The sequence below is a fragment of the Empidonax traillii genome, unplaced genomic scaffold (genome assembly GCF_003031625.1).
Source record: "Empidonax traillii isolate 1590-97213 ecotype Southwest subspecies unplaced genomic scaffold, ASM303162v1 scaffold148:size1803964, whole genome shotgun sequence".
NCBI lineage: Eukaryota > Metazoa > Chordata > Aves > Passeriformes > Tyrannidae > Empidonax > Empidonax traillii.
The window spans coordinates 1,661,677-1,668,869 of record NW_020955341.1 but is presented as its reverse complement, the minus strand read 5'-3'; the positions used below and the strand labels follow the sequence as shown (position 1 = coordinate 1,668,869).

The following is a 7,193-nucleotide window of genomic DNA, read 5'->3' as shown; positions in this document are numbered from 1 at the left end:
TCAGGTTCCAGCTGATGTGGCTGTCCTGAAGACAAACTCTTCTTGGTTAATTCACTGCAATCAGATATTTCTCTGCCACAGAGTGCTCCAGAAATCTTAAGTACCTCAAACCTAAGTACGAGGAATAACAAGAAAACGCAAAGAGAAAGAACTTACTAACCTTGTCAATGACATTTGTAGGATCATCCAGCAGATTTCTCCCCTCCTCGTGCTGTAGAGCTTAAGTCGATCTCCATTCCTATGCACTTTCCTGTTCATATGTAAAGCAAAAAAAAAAAAAAAAAAAAAAAAAAATCACTAATGCAGCTAATTCTCAGTATCTTGAAGCAATTGACACAAGTACATTAATTAACTCATCACTTCATATCATATACTTGAGGCAAATGTGCTACTTGGAGTACCTCTTGGTAAGAATAAGCAATTTAACAACCATTAGTATTTGGAATATTCTGTTTCATTAAAACCACAGCCATCCATCCCTAAACATAGAGGAGAGAAGAAGCTATCAACCTCTTGGTTGTACTAGATAAACTTTAAACCTGTTCATATTACTGGGTATTGTGAAAAGGTTTTAATGTAAATATGAGAGAGGCCTTAGTTTTTCAAAAGACAGTTCTCCTGCCTTGCATTGAAGTTTCTCATAGCTTTTATATGTTTGAAAATTATAATGTGAATTAAGGGGGAGAAAGCGGTTCTGGTGTACATATTTTAAGCTTTCAATATAATTCCAGAGCAGTTTTACAAAGCAGTGTTTCTGTGTTCCATATTCTCCTGCTTGCATACGAAAACCATTCTCCTTTATAATGGCTTCAGTACCGGAGATTATGGGAGAGCTAGAATTATTTTTTTAAAATAATAATATCTATCCTCTATTTTCATTCAAAATTTCCAAATTATTCAAGGCTTCTTTACCCTGGGCTAGACCAGAAGAATTTACTTCAAATCACTTTAATTTATGATACTGTGTTCTTTTATTGTGAGTATTATAAATAACATAAAAGCAGTGGCTTCAGATTTTAATTAGACTTGCAACACATCTATAGCACACTAAACAAAATATATATTACAATGATTTGTTCAATTTTTACCATAAAAGAACAAGGAAAGAATCCTGAAAAACTTCTTGAAAAAAGAATGTTCTTTTTCTCCTCAGTTCAGTCATATTCAACCTTCAAGAAGTTCCTCAACTTAAAAAAGCTATTTTTGTCTAAGCAGTAAAGGTAGAAATGTTACAGAAGTCACAGGAATTTCTGGAAAAACTAAATCCTTTCAGTGTGCTGCCTAATTTAGTCTTAAGTCTTTCCCAAGTGTTGAAATACACTTTCAGGGCCACAGGCCTTACAATTCATACAAAGCTGGAATGTCTACAGGTAATGGCTGTCGACTGAATGAGAGATGGGCATTATTTCACTGCTGAGGAATGAACAGTTGGATCCTGGCTAACACAGAGTATAACCTGCCTTCAACTCTTCACCGAGGGGCCAGTCCAACTTTCCCAGAAGGCACTGATTTAGGTGAAACTGCTGTCCAGCAGAGTAACTGATCAACTCACTGAGGTACAAAAGCGTGTTTGTGTTGACAATATGATGCTAGTGGAAGGAATGCAGTAGGAGACTGTTGCTGCAGAATGTTCTTCCCTTGGAAGAAAAATTCCTTCCTGCTTTGCAAAATTCACACACATGATGAGACCTCATATCCTATTTAAAAGCAACATAGTGCTGAAGTCACTGTTACACTGGCTGATAGGCTCATAGAGAGGTATGTCCAAAAGAAGAGGCGTCCTGACTAGGCAAATTAAGAGCATAAAATGTTTTCCATGACTACTGTATGTCCACCATATGGCTTAGGTCAGGGTTAGATTAACACAGAAGGATCCAAAAAATAATTTCTATAACCAAACAAAGGCACTGGATTCGGGTGAACCAGGATCAGTGTTCTGCAGCTGTAGGGAAGATACTTTATAATTAAGCCTGCACCCTCCAGCAGATCTCAGTTGGAAGTAGCAGCAGTCTTAGGCAAAAACTGGTTTGAAATCAGCCTAGCTTCCGGCTGAATAGCTCTGCTGGTGAGAAAGAAAAGTCTGTATGTTTCTATGTCTTCAACACAGCAAAAGCTCACTTGGAACGTCTGAAAAAGTGGACCTAATACATCTTTATTTTCTTACTTTTCATTTCTCTGCAAGATTTATAATTCTGTAAAAAAAGAATGAAACTATTTACAAGAATAGTTGCAAAGCTACCCATTGATTTCCTGCTCAAGTGCATGGACACAGTGCAAAATGATCCTTAAATAACAGAGCAGAAGTCAGGTTAAATCTGAAATTCCTATGCTTTTCACTTTTCTGGCTTACCAGTCTGTGTATAGGTGCAATAGCAGGGTAGACTCCCACATCAGAAACAAGACTTGTCCTGGCTGTATTGCAAGAAGAGAGTTGCAAAGACCGCTGGCCTAAAGTTTGAGGCAAGCAAAGTACAATCTTTTACCTGACTCATAGTTATTCCACATCAATATCTCTGATAAATGTCCAAAGTGTTTGAACATAGAAATGACATCAAGGGTACTTCCCTCATAGCTGAGTCAAGCTGTGACAACAGGTCCTGAAAGTGAATTTTTTTGTAATACTTTATCTTGTCATCATTCTAATGTCTACTTGTGCAGGGAAGAATAGCAAAGCCCTTTCATGTTGAACAGGTTGAAGAGCAGTTGGTTGTTTATTTCCCTGAAGCTACGTAGTGCCTTGTGTCTCCACATCAGGGTGAGACTCAGGTTTGTGCCAGGCAAATTCCACAGTAATGTTATTTTTAAAATCACATCTAATGTTAGTTTATCCTGGTTGATAGAAACGTCCGCCTTTCCCGTCTCCACATTCCCACACAATCTGGCCAGTAATAGCTCAAATTTAATAGCACACACAGGTATAAATTTAGTCAACTGTTGGCAAAGACTGACACGTTACTGTGTCCTTGAGGTGACCCACTTCCACAAGCCTCCACTTTGGCAAACATGGGTCAGAAACACCCAGAACCACAGAGGAAGAGGGAGCTCCTGATTAGCACCCATGCCTTTTTGCTACCAGTGTTGCATTTCCATGGGCCTCCACTTTCCCGCCTTGCAAACTGGCACATAGCTCCAATCCTGAAATCTGTGCTGCTGTTAAGATGTGTTGTAGGGAAAAGCTGCTGGGCCGTTGCAGGCAGCTCCCAGCCAGGAAGGATGCACTGCTGTCAGTGCCACCTGTCAGAGTAACACAGGCAGAGGAGCACGTTTGTCTGTGCTGTGTGGGACACAACCTCTCACACCACCTGGTTTCGGACTCTTTCCTCACCTCCCACCACACCACCATTTTCTGTACCAGGCACATTCTTGTGGCAAATTCCAGAGGAAAACATCTCTTCTCTTGGATTTTGGCAGTTTTTTTGCCACAACCTGTAGAGTCCACATGCCCGAAATGAGACAGCTTGCAATCCTTAGAGCTCTTATTTTAGACTCTCTCCAAACTCAAGTGCACCTTCTTACCTCATTGCTTCACACTTGGTTCAGATTTGAAAGAGATCCTGGCAACTCTGAGAGCCATGAAACATTTTAAAATTACTAATAAGACTGCATACTTACAGCAAAGGATGACTCCTGCAGGACTCTGCCTACATTTCATGTTAACGTCAGCTAACAATTCAGCCAAGTAAAGAAGAAAACCAGTAGATTTTTCCTATGCGTCCATAACAAAGTCTAAACAGCAGGAATAACTAGAAAGTGTTTAACACACAATATTTTCAGAACAAAACAGATTAAAAAAACACTCCCTTAAACAAAACAAACCTATTAATAGTATAAGTCCCCACCCAGCTCTCCAAATCACACTTTTACCTGTCTAAATACATACAACATTAAACTCTCTTTTAATTTTCCTGTAATCTCTTCATCTGCCTTGGTGACAGGTACCTTTCCCACTTGCTCTCATACTGGACATCTCGGTGCCACTGACACATGAGACTGTGCTTCTTCAGGCAGCCTCCCAGGGCTCTGGTTATCAAGGTATCACAGCCAAATATCACCATTGCCTCTGGTGCTGTATCCCTGTCACCCTGGAGCTGACTCCGTGCCAGCCTGTGGTCCAGCAGAGTCCCTGGGTGGTGCTGCTGCCCAGGCACAGGAGGGGGATCCTGTTCTCTCACAGATGGCCCGTGTTTGCTGTGTGCAGCCAAGGGACATGTACCACTAAAAGGCAGGATGTTTGGCTGGAGGCTTGCAGGCTGGTACAACCTAATCAGGCTGGGTACTGCCACACATCTGTACACTGTTCCCAGGGATCACAACGGTGGTCCTCAGAAAGAGGCCAGCTACCACTGCTGTGACCAGTTACAGCTGTGCTGACACGTTGCCTTTTCTACTTTTATGTTGTCAGCATCTTTAATGAGAAAACCCCACTGCTGCTTTCCATGCCACCTGTGTAATTTATAATTTTTTTCCTTTTCTAATGCAAAGGATATACATTTCTTTGTTGAAATTTTAGATAAATTTTCTCCTTTGCTTATCTATGTTTTTTTCAGCACCACAGTGTCAAGAAAGTCTCTAGCCACTGGTAACACAAGTGGGAAAGTTGCCCTTGTTTCCTTAGAGCAGAAAGCTGCCTGTGCTCACACTGGAAAAGATTATATGCTAAGAAATCCACTGCTGCTTTTGTGCCCCATATAGAATTTCTCTTTCTTCCCTTTGGGATCAGCAGTCACAATTGGCAGTTTCTTGGCCACAAACCTATGCAGTCCATGGATCTGAAATGAGACTAATAGAGCAGCGTGCAATTCCTAGAGCTCTTATTTTAGACTCTCTCCAAATTCAAGTGTACCTTCTTACTTTGTTGCTTCACTCTCAGTTTAGATCTGAAAGAGATCTTGGCAAGAGGTCTTGCAGTCCCCTTATTCACTGTTAGGAAGTGGAATTGCTTACTATGATAGTAGCACTGCCATTCCCAAAAGACAAGGAAATCTGAGCTAGTCAAATTAGTGAGGTTGAAATAGATTTATAACAAAATCTATATTTTTTTATTTGTGTATACATTTCTCATCCTTTTTTTCCCCCCTCTGGTAACCTGCAAGTCTATTCCTTCATTGCATTTTTGCTTTACTTCCTGTCAAATGATGTCATTTTATTTAGCTTCACCTATCAAAATACATGAGCTAATTCTCTTTGTGATGACCTGCCACTGCTTCTCAGTCTCCAGTGACAGGATGCAGCAACTGCACACCTCCAAAGCCTGTGCCATGGAAATCACCTGGGCACCTTCACATATGCATAAGCAGAGAAGACAGACCCAGACTGAAACGTCTTGACCGGCTTAGCTCTGCTCTCAAGTGCTGCCAAACAAGAAACACCCTCTGCTCACAAACATGGCCCTTTCCTACCTTTCATCTCTGTGCTGTCAAATGTTCAGTGTGCAGAGTCTAACGCAACAGGCACCACCATCTCTCCAAATTTATCCCTCAACTTAAACTTTCTCCACAGGAACTTACATAGGGGTTTTGGGGGGAGCTACACAACCCTCTGGTATAACGTATGTTCTCAAATAATTTCTTATTCTGTGAAATGACTGCATACTACCTGACTAAAGGCAGCTGCAAAGGAAGGAACTCTGTAATACCATGGTATTTATTTTTGTCATTTTTCTGCTGTGATACTGGTTGTTATAATTTATCCGACTTCTAACCCGTGCAGAGCTACAGTAGCTCCACGCCACCTTTCAGCAGAGGAAGTCCTTGTCTGGCTAGTCTGATGGTTGTCCAGCAAGTCATTACTTGCACTGGGAGTGGTGAAATGCAAAGCCAGAGTATCCTGGGTAAACAGATACCTCTTTCATCTCCTCTGCAGAAGTGAGTGAGTGAGAATTGGTGTTACCCAAGACTGTGTTGATGCTGTTCAAAGTGATGAGTTTTACCCTTAATGTTATACTGAGGGAGCCCATGTGGTGGCCAGTGATTGATTACCTTCACAAAGCTCATTTTCGCCCAGCAGTGGTGAGTTTCAGAAGGGTGATAATAACAGATATCATTGCCTAAGTTCTCTCTCACATGTTTTCCACTGTCCCATGGAAATCAAACAGTGCTTAATTCTTCTAACAGCTTTTGTGGTACTCCGGAAATATTGGCATTAACTGGCAGGTACTGCATATTTACCTGTAGAAGCTGAAGTCAGTAATGGGTCCTCTTCAACAATGGAAACAGAGGACAATACATCAGAAAACAACTGGAAGAACGTTTGTAAGGAAATAAGAGTAGTCATAGAAACAAAGCTCTAAGCAGGGATTCAGGACCTCCACAGGACCAGGAATGAACAGGAATGCTATGTCTACCTGTGAGCTTGTGTTCTTGAAGAAACAGAATCAGAGCTGGAGGTTTTGGAAGGATGTCTGTCTGACCTTGGAGGTGCAGGTTACGCAACCCGAATAAGGAAAAAGTAGATGGCTCATGTCACCTGTTAAAATAAGGAAATACTCCTCTTTGGGAGATTGGAGCTGAGATGCTTCCAAGCATGAACCCTTCTTAAAAAGGAAAAAACGTACTGATTCTCAGAGATCCAAGAGGGGTGAAGGGAATACCTGCCGGTGGCAGTTTCTCAGGAGTGCACCATCCTCTATGGCAAAAGGCCCAGCAGAGGAGCTGCCTGTGCTGGCTGAGGAAGGTGCATCCCCCTATCTAAGGGGGTCAAATTAGCAACCTGCTCCTCCTCACGAGCGGTACCAACCGCAGAGGCAGCAGTGCTGGGTTAGGGCACTGTTATCGCTCATCCTCTCCCGCTTCCATGTAAGGAGCGGCAGCTGCTCAACCCCCTGCCCCTGACACATGCCTGAGCAGCACCTCACAGGGTGCACAGTGTCAGTAGGAAATGGAAGTAATGAGGCTCAATTAAGCAGCTCCCCATACAGTCGTGGATGAACTTGTCCCAGCAAGAGTACCCAGACCCAGTGGCTCTGCAGGGTGGTTTTGTGATTTGCAGCTGGTTCAAAGCCATTTGCAGAACACTGAATATTCCTCCTCCCTGTGGGACACTCTTGCCCTTTTGAGTACCACACACAGAGGGTGTAGCCGGGGGGGGGCCACAAAACAGAAGATTTTAATGCCATCCTTTATATACAGGCCTGTTTTTATACAGGCCTGTTTACCAATAAGGATAGACAAAGGGAGAAAAGGTCTTCATCTTCA

General features: G+C 42.2%; 1 long non-coding RNA gene across 1 annotated transcript in view; it reads right to left on the bottom strand.

Moving 5' to 3' along the window:
- The window catches only part of LOC114057819, a 946-nt gene extending 629 nt beyond the window's left edge, over positions 1-317 (bottom strand). Inside the window, exons 1-2 of the long non-coding RNA XR_003571310.1 lie at positions 161-317; positions 1-54 (exon numbers count right to left, since the gene is read on the bottom strand). The exon at positions 1-54 is cut by the window's left edge and continues 629 nt beyond it. This is a non-coding gene — a long non-coding RNA (uncharacterized LOC114057819). The remainder of the gene's footprint in view (positions 55-160) is intronic.
- Positions 318-7,193: the final 6,876 nt, after the last annotated feature.